Below are 23,906 nucleotides of genomic sequence, written 5' to 3'. Positions count from 1 at the left end.
TATTTTGGTATTTTAAAAATAGATCATACACCGCATTTGCGAAAGCTTTGGTTAGTCACCTGTCATAATATGTTTTTTGTTGTAACGACCTTTGGTTATGCCATGAATTGGCATGGATATGAATTAAAAACTTGTTGTTATCTTGCTAATACATATAATCAGTGAAGCAGTGCTTATATAAAGCTGCTACTGTAATACAAATTTAATAAATTAGCTCGATATTTAATCAATTTAATTGGATCTACAAGCGACTATTCTTACAATGGAAAAACGCCCCAAATAATTCTATCCCTTTCAATCGATAACGACAACACAAACACACCATCACTCATTGCCATTAAACAATTTTCCAACGTTTAAATATGTATCATACACAGTCGGTGAGCTCGCCGAGAGGGCAACCCTGCCACACCTTTCCTCATACCGTATGCCCCCGTATGCAAAGTGAAGGCCGCACTCACACAAACGCACGGGGACAGCCAGAGCTGTGGCACCTGACAAAATAAGTGCCATGTTTGGGCATTTTCCCAAAATAATCTATATGCGCGCCCCAATGCACCGCGCCACACACTACTGCTGCTGCTGCATTATTAATCATTACCCGGGTGCGCCAGTTTTCCATCATCGCGAGGGAAAGGAGCAAGCGTGTAAGTAGCGCAAATGAAATGGAGTTGACGACCAGCAGACGAGCAACATTTGCGTCAGAATAAATGACGTCGGAGTAAGAGAAGGGAAAGAAAAAACGAAATAAACCCCAAACGCAAAATTCCACATCTTGATCTTGGCTTCTTGGTGTGAATATGTGTCAAAATGAGGCGATCCTCTTAAGGACCAACACCCCGAGTCACGCGCAATGCGAACGATGGAAGCAAAACGGCAGCAAAAACACCACGACCGAGTCAACGCAGAGACGCTGACGAAAGATATGTGTGATCGTATTTTTATTGGTCGCTTTTAAGATTCAACACTTTTGGTAAAAATACCATTGCTGACTGGTCATACCTTTACAGGCGAGCGTCTTAAGTACGTCATCTGAGCGGTGGCAAACATTACGCACAGATTTCAAAGTGCATCCGGAGACGGGTCGTGCAAGTGGGAAGGAACACCATTGTGGAAAGATTACGCTTTATATGAGGATGCACTTTGGATGAGCGACGGAGGGAATGTTAATCCTAACTTATTGCTAGCGATGAGCGATGGTTGAGGGCTTTTTTGAAGGTCAGCTAATGTGAGGAATGTTCCACATAAATCGTTTAGTTATTTGCCTTTTTTGAAGACACGTGAATGAAAACTGCTACCCAACAGCTCTTGACGATTGTAGGCGGGGTTTCAGCTCGACAAGCAGTACATGAACAGTCCATACAAATATTCATTCAAATGATGATTATTATGACAAATCAATTAAATTGTCAGTGAAGCTACCATCATTCAACGACCCATTGCATTACGCATCATATACAAAGCTATCTTCACCTCCGCCAATCGACCAAAACACACACACATTGGTTTGCTTTTACAATATATTTGAAAACCGGTGAGCCATGCATCATCACACAAACGCTTCCACCCTGCTTTGTTGTTTATTTACAATTATTAACCAACAACCACGAAAAAAAAAGCCCGAAACAAGACGCCACACGTTTATCGGGACGGTGGACCGTCGCAGGAACGGGGCAACACGATAAGCAATGGGACGTAACATCAGGGAACACGCCAACCAAACAACATGCCCAGCCCTTCGCTCTCTGCCATTGCTCGGTGTGAACCGCGGCCTGTGCGGAGATTGGCGACGAAATTGGCGCATTTCGAAGCAACAAAACAAACACCTCATCAGCCTGGCCGGTCATAAAATGACCAAAAAAAAGAGGAAAACAAAAAAACCGCCTGCAAAATGCCACTGTATGGCAGAAGTGCCGACACATGTGTTGGGTCCCTGTGCTTTCTGGGATTGATGATTGCGGGGCCGCGACCGGCTGGCTAAAAATATAAACGCGGTTTAATACCCCGGCTGGCGCGGAAGATGGTGCGATTTTCGAGCGACAACAACACAAATCGGTTGTTGTTTTGTGGGATTTTGTTTTGCTCGTGTTCTTGGTTCTGGGTTGAGAATATTGTTCTGGGTGGGAGTGGTGTGATGTGGTGGCATCCATCTAAATTAAAATGTACAAGATTCGGCACAGAGTTAACGCGGTTGTTTTAACTACGGCAAATTGGTGCTGGTTGCTGTTTCGTTGAAGCGTTTTAAATTTTGATAATTTGATGCTTTTTTTACATTTTATTTAAAAATTGCACTTAATTCTTTCCTACGTCAAAACTTAATTCAACACAAAGAAATAACATAATGCAATGTTTCACGAGACGATATCATATGATGCCCAATTAGCTTCACAGTGCTGAGGTAGCTGTATAGTGTAATGTGATAATGATCGGTATATCACATAACAATGCATGGGATCGATTCTACTCTGGACCATAACTTCAAGACCGGAGAAGAATTTAAGAGATTTTTCTTAGAAGTACGCTTTTTCTCTCAAAATATGTAATAATAAAACGTTAGAAAATAAAAAAAAACTAAAACCAGCTCTCCTTTCACAACCAATACCCGGATTAGATTAATTGATTAATTAGGTATCGTTTCAAAACAATTCTGCATTCAACAAATTCGTATCGTCGTTAGCTATTATCCATCACTTCCAATTTTTTGCGCCGGATGAAATATCATTGCAATTTGTACGTACGATCAACTGTTTTCTACCCTTCCGATGGCAATCTGCCAACCGAAACCTCCGCCCCAAATACACCAAACCTTCTCGAAGGTCAATAACGATCGAGCAGGAGGGCAATAAACCAAACGGACCTTCGCAAAGATCATCGCCAGTTGGGGCCAAACAGAAACTACTTCCGAACGTTTTTAGCAATATAAACGGCAGGTAAGAGTAGAGAAAGAGAGCGATCGGATATTAATACCCTAACGATTAAATATGTTTACACTTACCACGCAAGCGGTTACAGTTTCCCAGCAGTTTTTGGCAAATGCTTCAATTTTGGGTGGAATCTTCGCGGCTTAACGACGACCAAAGCGACAGCGGTTGTGAGTCGCTGTTGCTGCTGCTGCTGATGTTGCACTGCTGATGTTGATGGTGGCCCGAGCTTCCGGATGTGTATGATGGTTCTTCCGGATGCGCGGCGGTACACACTTGCGAATTCGGCACAAACTAGCGCGTGTGTGTTTCGAACTAGTTGTTCTGGCAGTGTATCACTTCCCAACAACAAACAGAAGCAGAGAAAGCAATTTGATCTAGCTTCCCGTTGTTGATCTCGTTTCCGTTTGCGAACAGTGGGATTTTATTATCCCAACAAGCAGGCCGATCACACGATGCGTACACGGTCCGCCGATGTTATTGTCCCCGGGACGTCTGTAGAGATACTCGCGAAGGATGTGAAGTCCTCGGATGACATCAAGCTACTACCGAGCTATTCAGCCGCTTCCGAAAGGATCGCCTGTGTGCTTCGCGCACACACACACACACTGGTGCAGGCGGCCGGCAAGCTTTGGATCAACACGCACACATACACGCGCAAAGCCAGCAAAGGGTATCGCGACGCGTGTCGTGCGGTAGAAGGTGATCAGTGGTAGTCGTGTAGTAAGTAACCGAAGTAGTAGTATGAAGCTAACTTAGTAGTACTAATGCAGCGGCGCTCTACTCTCACCACACACGCTCTCGCTCACACTCGCTCTCACAGGCACTCACACACACACGCTCGCTCGTTGGCGCTCCCGGCACTCTTGCTGCCTGGCTAATGCACTAACTAGATATTTCCCCCAATCACGCACACTCGCACGCACGCAGTGGGTTGGGTCGTGGTCGGCCACTAGGTAACGATGCTACTAACGATGACACAATAGAGTGTACTCACACACACGCACTCACACACTATAACAACGCGACAGAGTTCCGTTCATCGAAGTGGCATATCCCGATCTCTGCACATTTTTACGACCTTTGCCCTCGGAAGGGGACGTCCTCTGCCCGCCAATGCGCCGGTGTCTCTACTACTCGCTCTGTGTGGCTGTGCGGTGGTAGGCCGCGAAATCTATGGCTGCTTCAGGAAGTGCGTTGACACAAGGCGGTAGTTCAGCATGGGAACCGCCTGCGCTGCCCCAGATTTAATGCACTTACCCTCCCGGTTACGATCGCGCTGGCTTGGGGTTGGTTGAGGCGTCTAGCTCCGAGATGGAGAAGGACGAGACGGGGTAGGGAGAGTGAAGGAGGAAGGTCTGCTTAATTCGCGACGATTACGTATGAGAGAGAGTTCGGGTTTTGTTGTTGCTGGGTTTTAAACCGCTTTTAGCTTACAGGGGTATTCTTCTTCCTCTGTTTGTTAGTGTACGCGAGAGACGATCTTCTAGAGATTCGATCACGCTTTAGTTGATTCTCAATCTGCTTAATTCAACAACCAGCTCCGTCTTAGGACACTTCACCTCTTTTGTTTAATGCAAAAATCCGCAGAAGTTCGTCCGGTCTTCCTAGCACACTCGAAAGTATATCACGATCACCCCACTTAGGCTCACTAGCCGCCGACAGAGGCAGATTCTATCGGCGACCGGAGATCACGCGAAGAAGCGTTGCGCCTACTTGTTGCTCACAATTTACTGTATCGTCCGCGATCTCACAATTGGCTTTAATAAAAAAGCCTTCACACCCCACACCGTTCCGATGGGCGGCGCTCTGTTGGTGTCGCTTTCTCGTGCCGAAGTTGCTGTTGTTGATTATTATTGGCCGACGCCGCAACGCAACTACGCAGTTGCCTGCTTCGACGATATGGTTCGCTTACAACGTTTCGGAAACCTTCCTTTTCCTGTGTCTCTTCGGCGTTCGATTTCAACCTACAACAGCGACACTACCGCTGTCTGACGCTGGTCAGAACTTACTGAACGCCGTTGCGCTAAAGAGCGCCCACGACCACAGCACGCTTACTTCTCTTTCGCGCTTCGCGAAACTTGCCCCACGAAAAAGGCTTGCTTGCTGCTACCCTCTTATACGAACGGGTAGGGGCAAAAGCCAAAATCGATTCAACGGCGATGATGAGCGACCGAAGACTGTCACGGAACGCAACTTTCGGTACCGCTGCTGCTGCTGCTGCTGCTACTCTGGCATCAATGGCTGCACTTGGCCGATTCGGCGCACTGACTGACTGTCCACACACGACGCCAAAATCGGCTGCTCACCGCGATGGGTGTGAATGTGGGGAATCGCGTCGCCACACACACACACACAAACACGCCCAAGGGTGGATTAGTGTAGTGGCGTGTTTGTGTTTTTTTTAATGTTTTTCGTTTCGGTGCGTCTTTCTTTGCCGCCCCTAAAGTTTCTTTGTCCGCACACCTATCCACTTGTGTTGCATACGCAACACATTCCTTTCCACCGACCGTTGTGGCGCGCACGTATCAATTCTTTTTTGCTTTCGGCAAAACTGCAATTCAGCACTGCAGCACTGTGGCGTATGGCGCGCGCGGGTCGGGCGCGTTCCCTATTTCCGGACCGCGACTTTTCACCGCGACTTAATCACTCTGTTTACGAGGGTTGCGAGCTTCAGTACGCACCAACTGGCGTTCGGAGAGAATAAACATCCGGTTTTGGGAGTGTATGAATCTGCAAGACAAAACAAGAACAAACAGGAATTAGTGAGCTGTTGAGAGGGATGCGTCTTGTACATGACATGGTAAAGGGGCATCTCTTCATAGTTCCAGAAGCATGAAGACAATCAATAAATCGATGCCCCTTCCTAATGACCTCGAGGTACAACATTGTGTCACAATAGGAATTCCAGTCCCAACAGGAAGGAACCTTCACGCATCGCAGAAGCCATACAACATGAGGAGGAACCGTGTCTTGGCACAGTGCGGCTTGGCAACACCCGCGCGCATAACCTGTTGCCCGGTTGCGTGTGCTTGAGAACAAAAGGGGAAGGTCTTCAAGGTCGTTTACTAATGGAGTTCTTTAATTACGGTGCGACTTTTAATCTCATCGACACCGTGTCTCGCCTTAGGTGGCAGGGTGTTGGATCATCACGACCTATGGCAACAGTGGCGCAGGCGGGCTAGGGTTGGAACTGCAATTTCAACCGGTGCGTACAGGAACATTATACAACTTTTGCATCAGTTTTACGCTGTAGGGATTCCGCTGTTGGGGTTTAGATGGAACCGAGAGAGAGAGATAGCCATTTATATCGCCTACTACCCACTCCCATTGGAATGCAGCAGAGCTTGCAAACTTCCTGCCAGCAAAACTCAGCGTCAACGTCTCCAGCATTTGCCCATTGCCGTATGCAAACGAGAGCAAAAGTGTAAAGTGCTTTAAGAGATGAGAAGCGTGTGGGAGAGTCGTGAGGTGTTCATTAATTTTCATTCACATTCACTGCCACAAGTGGGATTTTTCTAAACCGTCACCGGGTCTCACCACGTCCGTTCGGTGAACCAGAAAATGTTGTCCACTTACACCCCCACTTCTCTTTCCTGAGCACCTGCACACGGTCTCTATATCTAGGCTAATACATTTCAATATTGATTTCTAGGCCAAGCAGGTGCAAACGGTTGAACATTGACATTGGCAGCTGTTTAGAAAGGGAGAGCAGCGTACACTATTACACTGCCCTCATGCACCTCGAGTTCATTGCTCCAGTTCCAACTGGCAAACGCACCCAAGAAGGCAATGATGGTGGGAGTGGAAGGGAAGGGGAAAAAACTAGAATTAATCATAGATGCTCTTATAAACAAAGCAATCATTGCTGAACTGAACGACTTTATTGCAACGTTACTTCTCTAACAGAACCCCAACGAAATGGTGCGTGACCAAGACACAAGAAGGATGCTTTTTTACAACACTCACATCACTTAGCAACTGAACCTGAAGGATATAGTTACCAACAGGGCTCTCAAGGACAGATGTGCATTGTCTCGTACAATAGAACAGAACAAAAGGACAGCTCCCATGCAGAGTGCCTCTGCTACCACTCTCACACAACGCAAAGGTACGGTACGGCGGCGAATAACAATCGTTCAAAAGTTTTACAATCAGATTTGCAATAAATCTACCCCGCTTCTTCGGACGTTCCCTTCTACTTTGCATTGCCGGGAAAAGCGGAAAAATTATCATCAAATCGTTAGTTATCGTTGCCATTCGTCCCCAATCGTTCTGGTCTTGCTGCGTGTGCTGGCTTTCCTTTGGGTAAACGGTTCGCGTGTCACCATGCAACACAGTTTTATTGGCAAAACGGTAAGCAAATAAAACCTGTGGCCAAGACACGATCGGTAGATTTGCTGCGGATTGATATAAATCATAGAGCAATCGAAAGAAGAAAAAAAGACAAAAAAAACAATCAATCAATACCATTAAAAGCATAAAAACGCAACTGTAAAGAAGGGAATTCAGTACACTTACAGGGTTTTCCGAGTCAATTTAAATTGTCTACAATATTTTTCATTAGGTACTTTCTCCTTAAACCAGAAACAAGTGTCAAAAAAAGACTCACCAATATTTTTGCGTTCATACACCACGAATCTTCGCATGAAAACAATTTTCGTAATTCAACAAAATATTTCGTAAAACATTTCGTTCGTTCTTGTTGTAAGAAATGCACACTATACAGCCGTTAGAACACATTGGACATGGGACCAATCGAAAACTAATGTTTAAAAAACGAAAAAACACGATATTTATCTCGGCCTGTCAAACGATTGCTAGCCAAAATTTCATTTGTGTGAACGCGGTTATTGCTTGCGAGATGTTTTTCAACAGCTGTGAAATGTCGTAATTGCATCACAATAATTTTTAGTTCTTCCACAAGATTTTCAACACATCTCAAGCTGGATTGAGTTTGACAGGTCTTTGTGATGTGTTGAAAATCATGTGTAAGAACTGAAATTTTATTATGATGCAAATACACCATTTGACAGCTGTTGAAAAACATCTAGCAGTTGGTGAATGAATAATGCGTACATTCGAAAGTGACATGGAAAACCCTGTATTGATATGAAAAGTTACGATTTGCAGAAAACAAAAAGGGATTTTGTGTTGTAAATGTTTGATGAAGTTTAGGTACAGAATTACGTAACTAAATCTCATTTAAAAATATGGAATATAAGGCAAATTTATATTCTTATCATACTTGTTACGCAACTCAATTAATTCCCCTTTTCATTACACCGGTATTCTGTTGTTCACCTTGTTGCGACACATACGTTTAAATGTTCAATCTGCACAGAATGTAATGCAGCTCTGTTTAAGGGAGCAATTGGACTCCCCTTCCCCCCAAAGCCGAAGCTCTCGAACTTTCCACAACGCGCACTACAAACACGCGCTACAGTGTATTTCTGTCTTGTTCAGTAATAATCCGGTTTTCTCTCTTCGAAACGACAACAACGCCAAAAAAAACCAGCCAATGCGACCCAAAGTACACACAACAACAGAAAGGAGATCGAGAGTGCGTACCTGCCTCACCACCCCTTAAAGCATAGAACACACACCGGTGAACAGCGGCCCACGCGCGCAATCCCCGCGTACCGGCAAACATCGGAACAAGCAAGCCCGGCGAGATGAAGAATCAGTATTTATTTAAATAAATTATCTTCTCCCGAAAACAAACTCCCCACCAAACGAACCGCAACGATACTTGGTTCCGTCGAACCGGTTTGTCCAGTTCATCCTGATCCGATCGACCGGGCCCCCCCTGCCGGCTGCAAGGGAAACGCAATAACCGGCCCGGCAAGATGTGCGTGTGCGTATGTGTGTGTGTGATCTGTGCGCTTGTACACACTGTTGGAAGATTTTATTCTCCTCACCATTCGGCCTTCGGAGGAGACCCTCTCACTCCGGCCGGGTTCCCGCGACCCACAAAATAATATGCCGGCCGGTAAAACCGAGGTTGCCACACCCAGTGGCCCCCGGCCGTGTGCAGTGTTGCAGCAGGGATGTGGATATATGACACACACACATTCTCATGGAGATGTTTTCACCAAAAGTGGGTTTCTTATGCGTCCTTTTTGGTGTTTCACAGTAATTCCCCAAACTTTTTTGTAAATGGGATTTTAAGGGATGAAGAAATGGCAGTTTTTTTTATTTTTTATATAAATTCTCAGCAATGTTTTGTTTGGTTGTTTGGTGCCTCTTTCATGACACACTCAAGGCATCAAATTCGGAGTTATCCAGTGATTGGAAGGTTGTTACGCATTAATTCTACGTCACACCGATTATATCGATCCTTGTGCAAAGTGTTTCTCCCGATTCTGGGTCAAGTATGATGTTCGTGACTGAGAGGCTTTTGTCACGTTTAGATAAAGATCTCCTTCCAGTGACGTTTTCACTGTACATAAGGACATTATTTTTAGCGATACTTCTAGAACTTCAGAGCGAAGGAAGTCGCTTGTGTGCTTGTTAAATTAATGCTTATTTTTATGTTTAGCCTTAGCCCTAGCAAGAAGTTTAAAATACATTTGCACACAACGTTTGCAGTGTCGCTCCAATTTACACCAAACCATCCAGCAGCAACCAGAACCGGAGGAAGTGTTCTTGCAGTGGGGACCCCCACGCTTTACGTGACTTTCAGTTTCAACTGTCTCCTCTGCCGGTCACGTTGACGTCCATCTGGTCGCAGACGACGAGCTGCACTTCCCATAAAACGTTGTTTATTAATTTTGGCTTCTTCTTTGCATTTACAGCACGACGACAGGCGCCTTGTGAACATGACGAGCCGGAGAGCAGGAGCACGGCTGATGGTTGGTGGTGACTCGCATCAATTCGCTTCCAATATGTTTCACTTTACCCTCAATTGGTGGCAATATTTTTTTCCCTCTGCTGAGTAGCGGGATTCTTTGCTATTTATAGGCGTCGCAAAAATGAAACCTCCATCACAATGCATACATACTGCTGAGCCGCAAACTTGAGGATCAATCCTCATCTTTCAAACACCACTCAAGTAAAGCCGACGGAAGCGTCCGACGTCATCGTTTCGTTTGTTTCTTCTATTTTTTTCGAATCCTTCCCTTTTGTTCTGAATTCTGGACCGCAAAATCCACAACACAAAAGAGGTGCCAATGAGTAGTGCAGTACTTGGGGGAGGAAGGTTTTAGCAGAGAGGATCACTTCTCAAGTTCGATACAGGTACTCTTCTTCCTTCGACCTTTTTGCGTTGAGAGAATGGATGCATCCGGTGAAACGAAACGGCGAGTTTGTCTTGTGCACCATCACACCATCATCGGCACGAACTTTTACCAATTTCCCCGTTGGAAACGAACTCTGGGCACGCGTAGAGTCCGGAGAAATTGGGTTTATAAACAATCGATCGCGTGCGGCAGCTGTTGATGACTCTGGCGAAGGAAGTATGAGCATAAGCCTTGAGGGGCAGTATAGAAAGCATTTATGAATATTTTGTGCTGTGCATTAGTGCCCTCCCGCAAGGGGGGTGTGCGCGTGTTCTGACGCAAAACCACAACACACCACCAGGGGCTGCTAATGAGAGAAACTCGTTAGAATTACGTCAAAGCGGCAGAAAGCGACGCCTGCGACTTCTTGGTGTGTAACAGACGAACACCTTACCCCAGTGGAGAACCATTATCGAACGGCATATTAATCATCGAAAGAGCATGGAAAAAGAGAGGGAGAGCGCGAGGGAAAGAAAACAACCTTGGAAAATGAAGTTTATCAACAGCTTTGGTTGATTTGGCTTTTTATGGTGGGGTGGTGATGGGTGGTTCTAATCAATACTTTTCCCGATTGGTTCAACTCATATTCGTAAGACTTCCTCGGAAAAGCCTTGTGAACACAAGCAACGCGTGTTGCTGGAAGAAAGAATCTCACTAAATGCTTTCCATTGGAGCAGCATTGGAAAATTGCGTCGGAGCGAAATGGAGGCGAAATCGTACAAACGTTCTGTTGCTCTTAATTAATTCATCCATACCCCCCCCCAAACGGTTGATGGATTGATTTGTATCGATTGCCAGCTGCCGCTGTACTGGAATGTGTGCTGGATGCGGCCTCAAGGCACCGAGGCACTGCGATGACTAATTGTTTCATTATTCTTTCACTGCCGGCGGCGGCGACATTTTTGTATGATGCAACAAGTCGTATGGTGCAATCGGTTCGCCATTCTGCCGGTCCCTGGTGGGCGGTGGGAGGTGGTACTCTCGTTAATCCGACTCTTCATTTCTATCGTCAACCCTCGGCTGTGCTAAAAATAGAGCATGAACCAATCGTCCCCGGGACACCGTACGTCTTCCCCCCCTGCCCGTCCTGTTGAAGCGATTTCTGAGCAATTGAAACAAACAGTATTAAATTACTTGTAAATAAAGGCATCATACACAAACCCCACAGTGAAACAATTGAGTGCAGTAGACAGTCGAGCGAAGCGAAAGTCCGTTTGGCACGGTATTAGCAAACAGTTTGATTGCCCGATGGCTGGAAAGTATGACACACACACCACCACCATACAACACACGGATTTCCGTTTGCAAGGTAGACAATAAGGTTTCGATGTTGTTTACACTCTGCAGTACCTTTTACAGCTGTTTTTATTTCACGCAGATCACAGATAAGCTTGCCTCTAATCGTTAACTCCACACAAAGTACCAGAACCAATCTGGCAGCAATCTTATCAGAGAGGAGTGTTGTCGCAAAACAGCAACAGACGAGGGGGAAAAAACTATACCTTTCCCTAACGGTTCTTAACTGATAAGGCAATGGGGGAGTGGGGGTGGTTATCTTGCTGCGCGACCGACTCAATTGTAACCGAATGTTGTAATCGATAATTACTGGCTGGCTGCTGTCAACTGGCTAATCAACTGATATACGATACGGACATTCCTTCACAGGGGGCATCCTATGGGTGACCAATCGATCGTCGTTCCCGACGCGTAATCATTGCTGTGGAATTTTTATCAATTTATTTTTATGCTCCTGCTCCGGTTTAAAGGGACTGATTGCATATGGTTTACGGCACCAATAATAATTTCCCTAAAAGAGAAGCCTTAGAGGGACATAAACAGCAAAAAAACATTGTGTATCGCATAGTTATTGCCCGCAGACATATCTTGTTTACGCTCCAACATCTCCTACTCGAACACAATGCTCGAAACAATGTTTTCTAAAACGAGACACTATTCTTCTCGTTGTCCTTGAAACCTTTTTTGCGCTTCAGGATGACAACGACATTAGACCGCCTTCTCCTTCCACCCAAACACAAACGGCTCTCAAGAAATGGCGCCGTAACTTGGCCGCGTGTCCTTACAGGGAGCTAGGACCGTGTCTCGGGGAGCCCAAACCCAGACGACGGCAGGCGCGGACGAGGATATATTGATTGTGTCGACAGCAATTATCCGTTGTGAAAATCCTCCCATCTTTCCGTTTTTCTATCCCAGGTGTAATTTCGTCTGATTGTTCCGAGAAAACAAGAAACAAAAAAAAGGAATGCCGGGAAAGTGTACTTTCCCTCTCGATAACGACCACTTTGCTTTGCCCCACACGGACGAAACTTTTACCGAAAACTTTCAAACAAAACTGCGTCAAGACGAGCTGACAGAACAGACAGCCCAGGAAGCTTTTCCATGGCTTTTCCCCTATAAGTGCCTTTCGTTCGCACACGTTTCTGGCACGTTTTACCAGACACACAAACACCGGAACGGCCCCTCTTTCTAGTACAATCCGGTAAACGTATCATCACACCATCGAATCGATGATGGCACAATTTCGCTTCTTGGCCTTTTATTTTTGTTTTTTCTCCCTCCAGAAGGGGGCGTCGTCATTTTGGGTCGTCGTCGAACACAGCCCTGCTGATAGATAGTAGTACTACTAGCCACCCTCTCCCTAATATGGTGAGATAAATATTTGTTGTTGGACATTTGTTTACGAGCACACACACACACACACTGTGCTGTCGCTCTCTTTATCACAAAAAAACGCTCACACGGAAGGGCTTCTCACGCTCTCTCTCTCTTTTCGTGCATCGGTCTATAGCTCCATTTGATGCATAAATTCTCGTCACGACGCTCTGCCCGAGACGCCCATAGCGGCATATAATAGCAATGGACATCCGACACAACATGTCACAGAGTAGAGGGATGAAGAAAGGGGGATGAAACGAAGAGAGCATGAGCGGTTTTATTTAGGCCTACGTGACTTAGGTCGGGCATGGCATTAGTTCGGCGACGATTTGGATTTTAACTCGCAAACGTAACAGCACAACAACAATTCGTGCTTTGAGGGGGGTGTGATTTGGGAGCGCGGCTGCAGTGTTGCTGGCTGACACTGCGTATAGGAGAAGCACAGTTTGAAGATTAATTAATTTGTTTACCTCGTGGCGAACAACAATCGCCGGGTGAGCGAGCAGCAAATTAGTATATTCTGATGCAAGGATCGATGTCATAAAACGGGGTTTCGCTCCGTATGATGTAATCTTTGCGTCTTTGGGACAACAATACGGCTAGGCTTTTATCCTAGAATTAATGTGAATTATGTAAAGAATAGAGCATGTTTTTAAGTAAATTGAATAATTGCACTCCAAAATTAAAAAGAAATAAATCTCCGTCTTAATAATAAAATAAATCTTGTAGTTACAATCAGTCATTATTGTGAAATGAAACTCCTTTCTCATCACACACAAATCGACACACAAAGAGTATACAAGAAGCTGCGTCCTTGAGAGTCTGACGACTTCAAAACGATGCCTTATCTATTGTGCTAGTCATTATTTGTAGTTCATTATATTTCCAGAAAAAACATAAGAAACATAAATCAATCAGCCTCCTTGCCAATCAATCAAAAAAAAAAAACAAAGCAAAGAACACAATTCTGCGAATAATTAACGATAGATTTTCCTTCGTTATAAATTTAGAGAGAATGTATGTGAGTGAGTGTGTCTGTATGTGAGAGAGAAAGAAAGAGAGAGAGACAAAGAGTGAGAGTGAAACTCCGTAATCACTTTCCAAGATTACAACATCTCCTAGTTCTAGTGTGGGTGTGAAATACACAAACCAACGGACGAAAGAAGAAAAAAACCTCCCGGATTTAATTTATCCTAAAACCTCACTTTCCGCATTCCTCAGTACCAAGAATCCTGTTCAATCACAGAAATAATCCTTCACACAGCAGAACTGTTTATGCCCCCCTTCCATGCGTCGTCGAGGTCTCACCCCGACAGGGACGAAAACTGGACGAATTCGTTCACCCCGCCGCCTTTCCGGTTCACTATTTTTAGTGGGTGGAATTAAACAGCAACAAACACGCAAGCACACACACCAGTGCTTCCATTGCCCACGACAAGGAAAAGCTTTATGCACAGACACACACACACAAGCAAGGCACAAAGAGCATGTAACCGATGCGTCGTAGTAGGCTAAGGAAGCAATGGTAAAGGGAGGAAAACAAATAAAGAGGTAAGACTTTACAACACATCCTTTTTGCCCAGTGCCAGTCTCTGTTCGAGACCACATCCCATCCCCACACACACACACACACATACGCGTATGCGTAGCAACCTCTTTTGTCTCTTTTACGCTCGAGTAATTCTCTAAGGCCCGCTTTCCTCTTCGCTCGATAAGGGTGAGTTTGTCTTGGCTTCTCCAGCACGTCCTCACTGCAGCAGCATGCAGCAATAGGGAAAATCAATTTCACCAAAATACCATCTCCCTCCTTTCCCCCTTTCTTGCTCCACCAGATAGCAGAAAGATGAGTTTTTGTCTGTTTTACTATCGCGAATACTCACATACACCTTGAGGGTCGTCGTCGCCTGATGCAATCACTTTAATCTCGTCGTTGATGTTTGACACAATTTTTGCACATTTTTATTGTGCACAGTAAAGCGTACACACGTACACACAGGAACACATACACACGTACGCTGCCACACTCACTGTAGCATAATAGCAGACTCTGCCTGCAAAACCATTCGTTGGCGAAGGTTTTCGCGTAAATTATTCCACATATTAAATGCTCTTTCAATTTGCATGGACAAGAGATGGCAACCCTTTCTATCAACACCCCACCCTCCTCAGCTAGAAGGGATACTACACACACACACACACACACACAAACTCTTTCTGGACGCACACGGACCCGGATATATTTCGTGACTGGTACGAACTGACTTCCAGTTAGGAATATTAGAGCTCTCGATCGGTTACTACTTCCTTCCCAAAGGCTTTTCCTTTTCAACCTAAAACGGGCACGATTGAGAACGATTGTTGTGTCCGGCTGCGAAGAGAGAGAGAGCGGACTTTTGGTTCCCAAGCGGCATCGCTGAGAGAGAATTGAGCTTTTCCCGTTGTTTCCCCCCCTGACATACCCACGAACGGTGTGTTTGTTTCTACGCGATGCGTTATTCTCTGTTGTTGTTGTTGCCTTTAACGCTGTTACCGCAAGAGCTTGAAGCAAGAAGCGTTTCACACCATCACCGTCTCACCCAGACTTTGGTGTTGTGATGCGTTTATTTGTACCCCCGCCCCTATGTTCTTCTTACCCGTACCGCGCACCCCATACATTCTGACTTAGAATTCAAAGCAAAACGAGATGGTCTAACTGAATTTGGAAAAGATGAGTGATGGATATTTCATAACGATTCAGATCACATATTTTAAAACAAAAGTAACAAAAACTTGTACTAAAATTTTATGAAAAAATTAAAGGTTTCCGCCATCGGTATAATGATATAAACATAATTATATTAACAACTTATATATATAGTATATTATATACCATATGGAAAAATGTATATATAAGTATATATATATATATATATATATATCTATATATATATATATATATATATATATATATATATATATATATATATCTATATATATATATATATATATATATATATATCTATATATATATATATATATATATATATATATATATATATATATATATATATATATATATATATATATATATATATATATATATATATATATATATATATATATTTATATTTCTAAATTTGTATTTATATATGTATGTGTATTTATATATGTATTTATATATGTTTTTTTAAACAAACTTACATGTTTCTACTTTAAAAAAACCTTATCTTGAAGAATTGAAAAAGGAACAGAGTAAATTGTCTGTTTTACTTAATAACATTCATATTGGGATCACAAAAAAATTACCAAATAATTACACACGTGCATGAACATGCTTACTAGTTAGGTTATCGTTGTACATAAATGTAATAAAATACATTTTAATCATTATTAAGTTTATAATTGTCTTTCTGATTATTTAAAAAAACACTGATGTTTGTTTTAATTTAAACCGCTTTGAAAATAGCAATATATATGATACAATTAGAGCTCGCTAATTGCATTTATATCATATGTCTACAAAAAAAAGATAGATTTTGTTTATTAGAAAGACATTTTGTAACACGACTAATGTCTGCGTATTTTGTCATGTTTGTTATTTTATACAATGTGGATAAACTGACTTTTTCTCATATTTATGTGAACAACTCGGAATTTTGTATTCAATTGAAAAAGCAGACTTGCAATTGGCGAGGTTTGAATGTATTTGACTTCGTCACATGACAGCTCGCATATCTGTCAAGTTAGAAACGTAAACAAACACGGACAACCGCCCGTAAAGATTGTGTGCAGAATAATCGTGAAATTTTATGTGAAAACTCGGGAAAAGGTAAGTGTTCTGTGCATATTTCAGTAAATAAACCATCTTTTAATGCTTGAACACATTATTCCACAGGAAAAACATCATTTCATCCCGAAATTTGGCAACATTCGTCCGAGTATGATCGAGCAGCTGTGTGTGTGTGTGTATGCCGACGAAATACGACGCCGGTAAGATGAAATGTTTTACTTTTTCACTTTTACTTTACTTTTTCATGAAATCACAATGAATTGTAAAAATAATACAGATTTAATGATATTGATCTTTGTTACAGTTTCTACAACAATCACTAAAGCCGGCTGTGATCGTGATCGGCACATTCTCAACCAACGTTGCCATACACCACAAAATAGCATGGAAAGGAAAGTATTATAAAATAATGTCACATATGAAAGCATTCTAATCTTTCCTTGTTATTTTTCCACTGCAACCAGGACATTGTATCACCGCATCGACAAGTGGTGTTTATGTGCAAGTGTTGCGAAGAAGTGTGTTGTACGGTGTATTATGTGTTTTATTTTATTTGTATCGCTTTACAAGTGGTACATTTAGAGCGTTTAATCGTTGTGATACAGCTTTCTAACGATTCACCCGAGGGGTAAAAGCGGCAACAATACATGTGCCTGACGCAGAGACAACAACGCCGTCGGCATCCGTTGATACCATCCAAAGTGATGGTTGAAATCGTATTTAAACGTGTAAAACCATGTATTGGGGCATGTAAGTATTGAATAATAGTTAAATAAAATACATTTTATCGTTGTACTGGACAATGTGCATCGAAATTTTAAAAAAGTGTGTGTGTTTTTGTTTACATCCGAATACAGAACCCTCAGCGTTATACTGTGGTTCGAGCACTCGCTAAGTAACGCTTGAGCTTTGAGCTTTCATTGAGCTTACATAGAATGTTACACGCTACCTGCTCACTAAGGACTGCTATCGAGCAGTGTTATGAGCAGGTAGCGAGCAGTAACGCCTCCATACAAAAATCGCGAAACGTAACGCTCCAATGCTATTTGGGTTGTTTTCAGCATTCTCGATTGCAAGGCTTGCTTGGGATGAGTATGGGTCCTTTTTTATCATGGCAGAACTGAGAGCGAGAGTGAGAGAGAAAACGGCGAAAATTTGGCGATGTGAAAAATGCGGGAGAGCATTTGCCCCACATATCCTGGAAGCTTTTTGCTGCCCCCAGCTTTTCCGTTTGGAGCTGCTACCACCGACATCAACAATGCGCGGAATATTTTCAGCAAATAGCGAGACACGAAATTCCAGAGGAAGACGTTGCAAATGATGTTTACATTTTGGCAAGGTTTATGTATATTATTTTTAACTTCGGATATAACAATTTATGCCTTATTATATAAATTGAATTCATTTATACTCCCAAAAACTAAAATAGAAGCATTTTTCTATCATTTTTCCTCTATTAGGAAAAGCATGTCCTTCCAATAAAGCTGTGGCATTATTCAACAAAGAAAGATAAAATCTTCCAGCCATCCTTTACGACGGGACCATGATCTCATTCGTTCGGCAAGGACCCAATTCCTCCATTTGCCGCGCCAAAGCGCATGGCCGCCTGCCTGTCGGGGGATGTGTTTTGTCGATTTTCACTGCACCTCGTTCGTAAATAGTCGCTCTCCCACTCGGAATGGCGAGAGTTTTTCATTCGTTCGTGCTTCGGAAAATTTAATTTACAACAAAACCCGACCCGATTGGCCTCCAGAAAAGCTTGCTCGAGAGTCAACAGCCCCAAACTAAACGAAGATCATAGATATCAGTCTCTTTCTATCTCTCTCTCGTGTGCTGTTTTGCCCCCGTCTCGGAGCTCGGAGCTTTTCCTGCGTTCCATTCATACAGGTGCGTTACGCGCACGGACGGAGAGCACTCGCTCCGAACGGAGAGTCAGCAGGACCTCCCGGTGGTCCTGCGGCGACGACACCGCCTGAACAATGTCCTGAACACCGTTGCATAATCGATAAACGTGAGTATGCGCCGTAAGCGCACATGCTGGTTTTGTGCTTTCGCCACTGCACACGCTCCGAGATTGCGATCTCGGCGGAAAAGTCGTTCGTTCGTGCCTCGCGGAGGTTATTGATGAAGTGATTCCCCGTCGACAAGGGGGGAATATGGTGTGGTGAAGTTGGTCCTTCACTGGATCGACACAAGTAGCACACACAAAGACACATACACGCCAGTCGCGTCTCTTCTGTGTACCAAAACAAAGGGAAAAGGAGAAAAAAGCGTGAGAAAAGGCGCTGGTTCTGGTACAACACAGGTGCGAAGGAAATTGTCAAGGTTCCTTTTTCCGGCACAGGCATCCGTAGCAAATCGCGCCATTGGGTAAATGATGGGGTAGGGAGCATGGGAAATCATGGCGTGGAAGCAAAACGAAAACTCGGCGACACAGAAAAATGTATGAACAAAAGTGAATTTGTGGGAGGACCACTAACAAAAAAAAAACCGCGCGAAGGCGAAAACTCTCTGTAACGTGTCTCTGGTGTCTGGTGCGGTGCGACATCATATCGTCACATAAGCTCGTATTAGCCACCATCTGTCTGTAAAAATTGTCACAAGGACGAAACTAATCGAAATCCGGAGAGAATAGAATAATGGAGCTTTTCTTTTCGGAAGAAAAATAGGTTAGAAAGGAGGACACAATGGCGCTTGTATCATTGTATTTAATTCAGCATTTCAGCATTCAACTTTTGTAGCAAGGTTGAGAGCTACAGTACAAGTAATCAGATAAAATATTTATTGATGAAATGAAAAATATTCAGACATGATAGAAAATATTCCAAAAATACAGAGTTTTCCAGGAGTTCTCATAGCTGTAGGACACATTGTTGGCTCCTTCTTATTTGAAATGGACTTAATGTGAATTGGACTCTATAGCACCCTTGTTCGACAAATCCAATAGGAATTTTCAAAAAGCCTGTTCAAAAAGGGTGCCATTTAGTCCAATTTCCATCATATGAAGTTCACTTCGCATAAGAAAGAGCCTAGGAAGTGTCCCACAGCTATGAGAACTCATGAAAACCCCTGTAAGAGGATTAGAGTTAACAAATTGTAACTTAATACCAAACGTTCGACCCATTAAACACGACTAAATGATAATCAAAATAATAAATTAAAATGAATAATAATAACAATAAACTATATACCAATTAAATCGATAATAGAAAATGAGAAAAGAACAATGCTAATACACGCGTTTGACGCACGCACAGCCACCCTTCTCCACGCAGATCAACGCACGGTTAATGTGCAAACAGTTAAGTGAAATTTAATCCATCGTGCGCGTCCCTTGCTTGCTTCCCCCACGGCATTGGCGACACATTGCCTCCTAACTCCCCTGCTACCCTTTGCGAAATATGCAAATTACCCACTATTACATTACCACCACGATGACCACAATGAGCGTGCACGAGAGAACACACACACTCAGTATGACGCAATCGAGAATGCATCCAGAACGGAACGTGCTGAATTTATTTATCAACAACACGAGTCGGGTATATCGGAAGCGACAAAGCGAGATGAAGAAAACAGAGCAAACAAGCCATCACCAGAGCGGCTTCGAGAAAAGGGGTTGAAGCGATTAAAATGCTGTATGAATGGGTTTATGGGCCCCTCTTATATAAGGGAAAATGGGAATTCAAAAAGCCAAAAAATGCCACAATCTTAAATATTATTTTCTTAGATAATTCGCATTTTGCTCCAAACGCACATCTACACACAAAGGGGGAAGTAGATCAAGGAATTAAAATCCAAAAATCAATGTGAAACGATGAATGGTACATTTCGTAACATAAACAAATTGTGGCGTGATAAATAAAATAATAAAAATAGCCACAGACAGTTAGAAATGCAACTTATTTGACATGAGTTATACAAAACAGCACAATGCAATCAATTCCACTTTAAAACATAAACTTAACTTAACTGATAGCAAACAAGAGTGGGAAACCCTTTGTCATTGGAGCGGTCATTAGGGGAAAACAGGGTACAATGGACCGGTTAAGGATTTTGAGCTATATCTTATTGGTTAAACCACTTTCCACTGTTATTTTAACATCAATCCATACTTCAACATCTTCTTCATGAAAAAACAATCATAAGATGACGTATTAATAACAAATATATACGTTTAAAATGTATTTCAAAAATCATCGTCAAATGTGGTGAAAATGGGGTAAAATGGTCTTGCTATGGGGCAAAATGGTCTCACACAAAATGTCAAAACACATCAAAACAAAGGGGCAAAATGGACCAAATTTACATCGCTTAGAGCAAACATTTTATTTACTAAATTATTCATTTTTTTGAAATCTTATGTTATGAAACGTTAATGGAGAGCTTTAAACATTGTATTAGATGTTTTTGAATCATTAGAAATCATCATAACCGTGTTAATTTGCCAAAAATTAAAGGAAACAATTCGCCCCACCTAACCATTTTGCCCCAGGTTCCCCTATCATTTTTGGTATGCTTTTTCACTTTTTTGGATTTACTGTAGCAGAATTTGGGGTAAGAGTGCAATAGAGGAACAGTGACAAGCGTTTTGTTTCGGAAAAACTTAAACTAACTTAACTGTTAAATGACCAATTGAGTATACAGATGATTTCGTACCAATGACTAGGTATACTGTGCCAAATTTCGCAATATGTTTAACTGTTTTCGGTCTCGTAGTACAGTCGTCAACTCGTACGACTTAACAACATGCCCGTCATGCGTTCAATCCCCAAGTAGACCGCGCCGCCATACGTAGGACTGACTATCCTGCTATGGGGGGAATCAATTAGTCACTGAAAGCCAAGCCCATAAGTGGTACAGGCAGGCCTTGACCGACATCGGTTGTTGAGCCAAAGAAGAAGAAGAAGTTTAACTGTTTTATGTTGAGTATCAAAATTGAGTAGAACAGTGTAGTTTTTCAACCATACCACCAAATAAGCTTTCGAAAAACATAGGTACAAACCGAGAAAATATTAATACCACCATAAAGCTGTGAAAAAGCGGTTTTTTTTTTGCGGTTGGTTGAAAAAAAAACCATTATTTTGTCACTAAAAAAAGTTAAAGTTTTGCGTTAAACAGAGTCATCGCTATTCGGGGCAAGTGTGCCAAGAGTGTAGCGTGCAGCGATATGGTGCGCTATTATGCGCGGATTACGCCCCGGAAAAGCTGTCTTAGCCAGTAGCTAAGATATTGCAGTACAGTTTGTAGTCAAAAAAGGTTAATTGGAGACTCAAGACAAGTAGGAATACATACACTAGTGCCACTCACGTAAAAATGTCCAATTATCCAAGAAATTCGTTTATTTTATTCAGGTGGCCGTCTTGCCCCATACGGGTGGCACTCTTGCCCCAGTGCCCAAAAAACAACACCTTTTTGGACTCTTTTTAAAACGCTTCAAACACAGTTTTGTTTGCACTTCTTTCAAGCGAAATTCATTTATGACCGAGGAAAAAGATGTAAAATGGTTATGAGATTTAAATCGGCTTTTGACAAACACGTTTTAGTGAGTTATACCATTAAATGCTTAAGGTGGCACCAAATTCCGCTGCTTTTCTTTTATCAAACTTTTTCAATTCAATCAATCAATTGCTTTTGTAATCAATTTGCACAGGCTTTCTACAGTACGTGTAAGGCAGTAAGGCAGTTTAATCACATTAGACCACAATGTGCAACTTTTATTGGATTATTTAAGCCTATACCGTATCAATATTCGTTTCCATAGCGATGAAAACCGTATCGATTAATGCATAGTAGAATCGTTCGTCCAGTTCGGAAGACCAAACTTTCCTCGTGCAGCACTTCCGAACGGTGCCACCACGTGTGTGTTTGCGGGTTTTGTGTTTGCATTTTCCTCTCTCGTTTTCCTTCTCCCATTTTTTGGCATGCAAATGTAGGGCTTAAGCTCAGCAAGGCACAATCGAGTGTGTGAGCGCACCTGTGCTTTAGGACAGTCGGAACAGTATGTTACAAGACACAAACGGCAAACAAAAGGACAACCACCTACGACGGCACCTCGCCTGCAATGTGCTTCGGTCTATTGGGTGTTGCAACATTTTTCCTGTTGTTGTTGTTGTCTTAGGCACGTGTCTTGACGGTGCCGGTCGAAACCTGATACGCTCTTGCTTCCGGTTTAGGTGTGGTGTTGTTTTTGTTTGTATTCGGTGACTTTTTGCGCCGTAGAAATGTACCAATCCCCTCAGTGAAAGGAAATGTTAATGTCAAGGAGTAGAGTAAAGTACAAGAAAGCAAAACAAAAACGGACGACGGTTTTCGCCGCTGTGCAAAAGTGCACTGATGAATATCGACAGAGCAACAGAGAGCTAATCGATATTGCATACTTTGCTTGGTAAGGCAACGGGAGGAAAACACCTCGAAATAGAACTACAATAAATGGTTCCATCCCTTGTTATGGAGTGGGCAAATTGAAGAAGGCAAATTAAAAACAGAGGAAGAAAAAACACAACCCCTCCAACCGGAAAGCGGTAAATAGATTTTGCGTCAGCAACGCCGCACGGATTGGCACAACACACGAACGAGCCGGGACACGGAATGGATCGGGACGGAATGGATGGGAATTAAAAATAAACCCAAATACGACATAACCAAACCATGTGTCGCCGGTACACGTTAAATGCACGATTAATTACTGATCGTAATACCAAATTTTTGATGACCGGACCGAGACACCGAGGGTTTGATTTGCCAATGTCCAGGCCGCCAAACGAAACTTGTCTTGTCTCTTTGGTTTTGGCAAAGGAAAGAGCGAATTATTGAATTGCCACTGGGTAGGTAGCAAAAAAAGCTGGCAAACTGTCAGGGCACAGATCGGACGGTCGCTCGTCGTGCCCCATATGCTTTCTAAATGGTTGGTGGTCTCGCTAATGGGATTACGGATCAATGAGCCTTTTTGCGATATTGGTCGAATGATAAATTGATTTGTTTTGCCCAGTCAGCCCCAAAAAGGGCACATGTTGCCGAGTTAAAGATGCGCCAAACACTGTCGTCGATTCAAGTTTAAAAACTGCTAAAACGAAATGAAGAATAAATTGGTTCTGTATTATTAGAATGCCAAGGCATCAAGTGCGAAATGAAATTCCTTCAGTGAGTATGTTTGGTCCAGAAAATTCTTTGGACAGAGCCGTAAAAGAGGCGTAAAACACATTGCCGCAAAAAGGCATAATACACAATTCCAGCCCCGTCTCCAGCGCGCGACCTTCACCG

At 43.0% G+C, this 23,906-nt stretch overlaps 1 protein-coding gene across 2 annotated transcripts in view; it reads right to left on the bottom strand.

The window, feature by feature from the left end:
- Nucleotides 1-23,906, bottom strand: part of LOC120895637 (protein FAM13A) — a 42,759-nt gene that overhangs the window by 14,480 nt on the left and 4,373 nt on the right. Inside the window, exons 1-2 of one of the 2 annotated variants that reach the window (XM_040299146.1) lie at nt 14,755-15,153; nt 2,996-5,654 (exon numbers count right to left, since the gene is read on the bottom strand). The gene's annotated coding sequence lies outside the window, so the exon portion shown is untranslated. Of the gene's footprint in view, nt 1-2,995; nt 5,655-14,754; nt 15,154-23,906 lie in introns of those variants that run through there. The other variant, XM_040299148.1, reaches the window with a different exon arrangement.

Source organism: Anopheles arabiensis, chromosome 2 (genome assembly GCF_016920715.1).
Source record: "Anopheles arabiensis isolate DONGOLA chromosome 2, AaraD3, whole genome shotgun sequence".
In the NCBI taxonomy this organism is placed as follows: Eukaryota; Metazoa; Arthropoda; class Insecta; order Diptera; family Culicidae; genus Anopheles; species Anopheles arabiensis.
The sequence above is the reverse complement of the archived record's forward strand: the minus strand, read 5'-3'. Positions and strand labels throughout refer to the sequence as shown.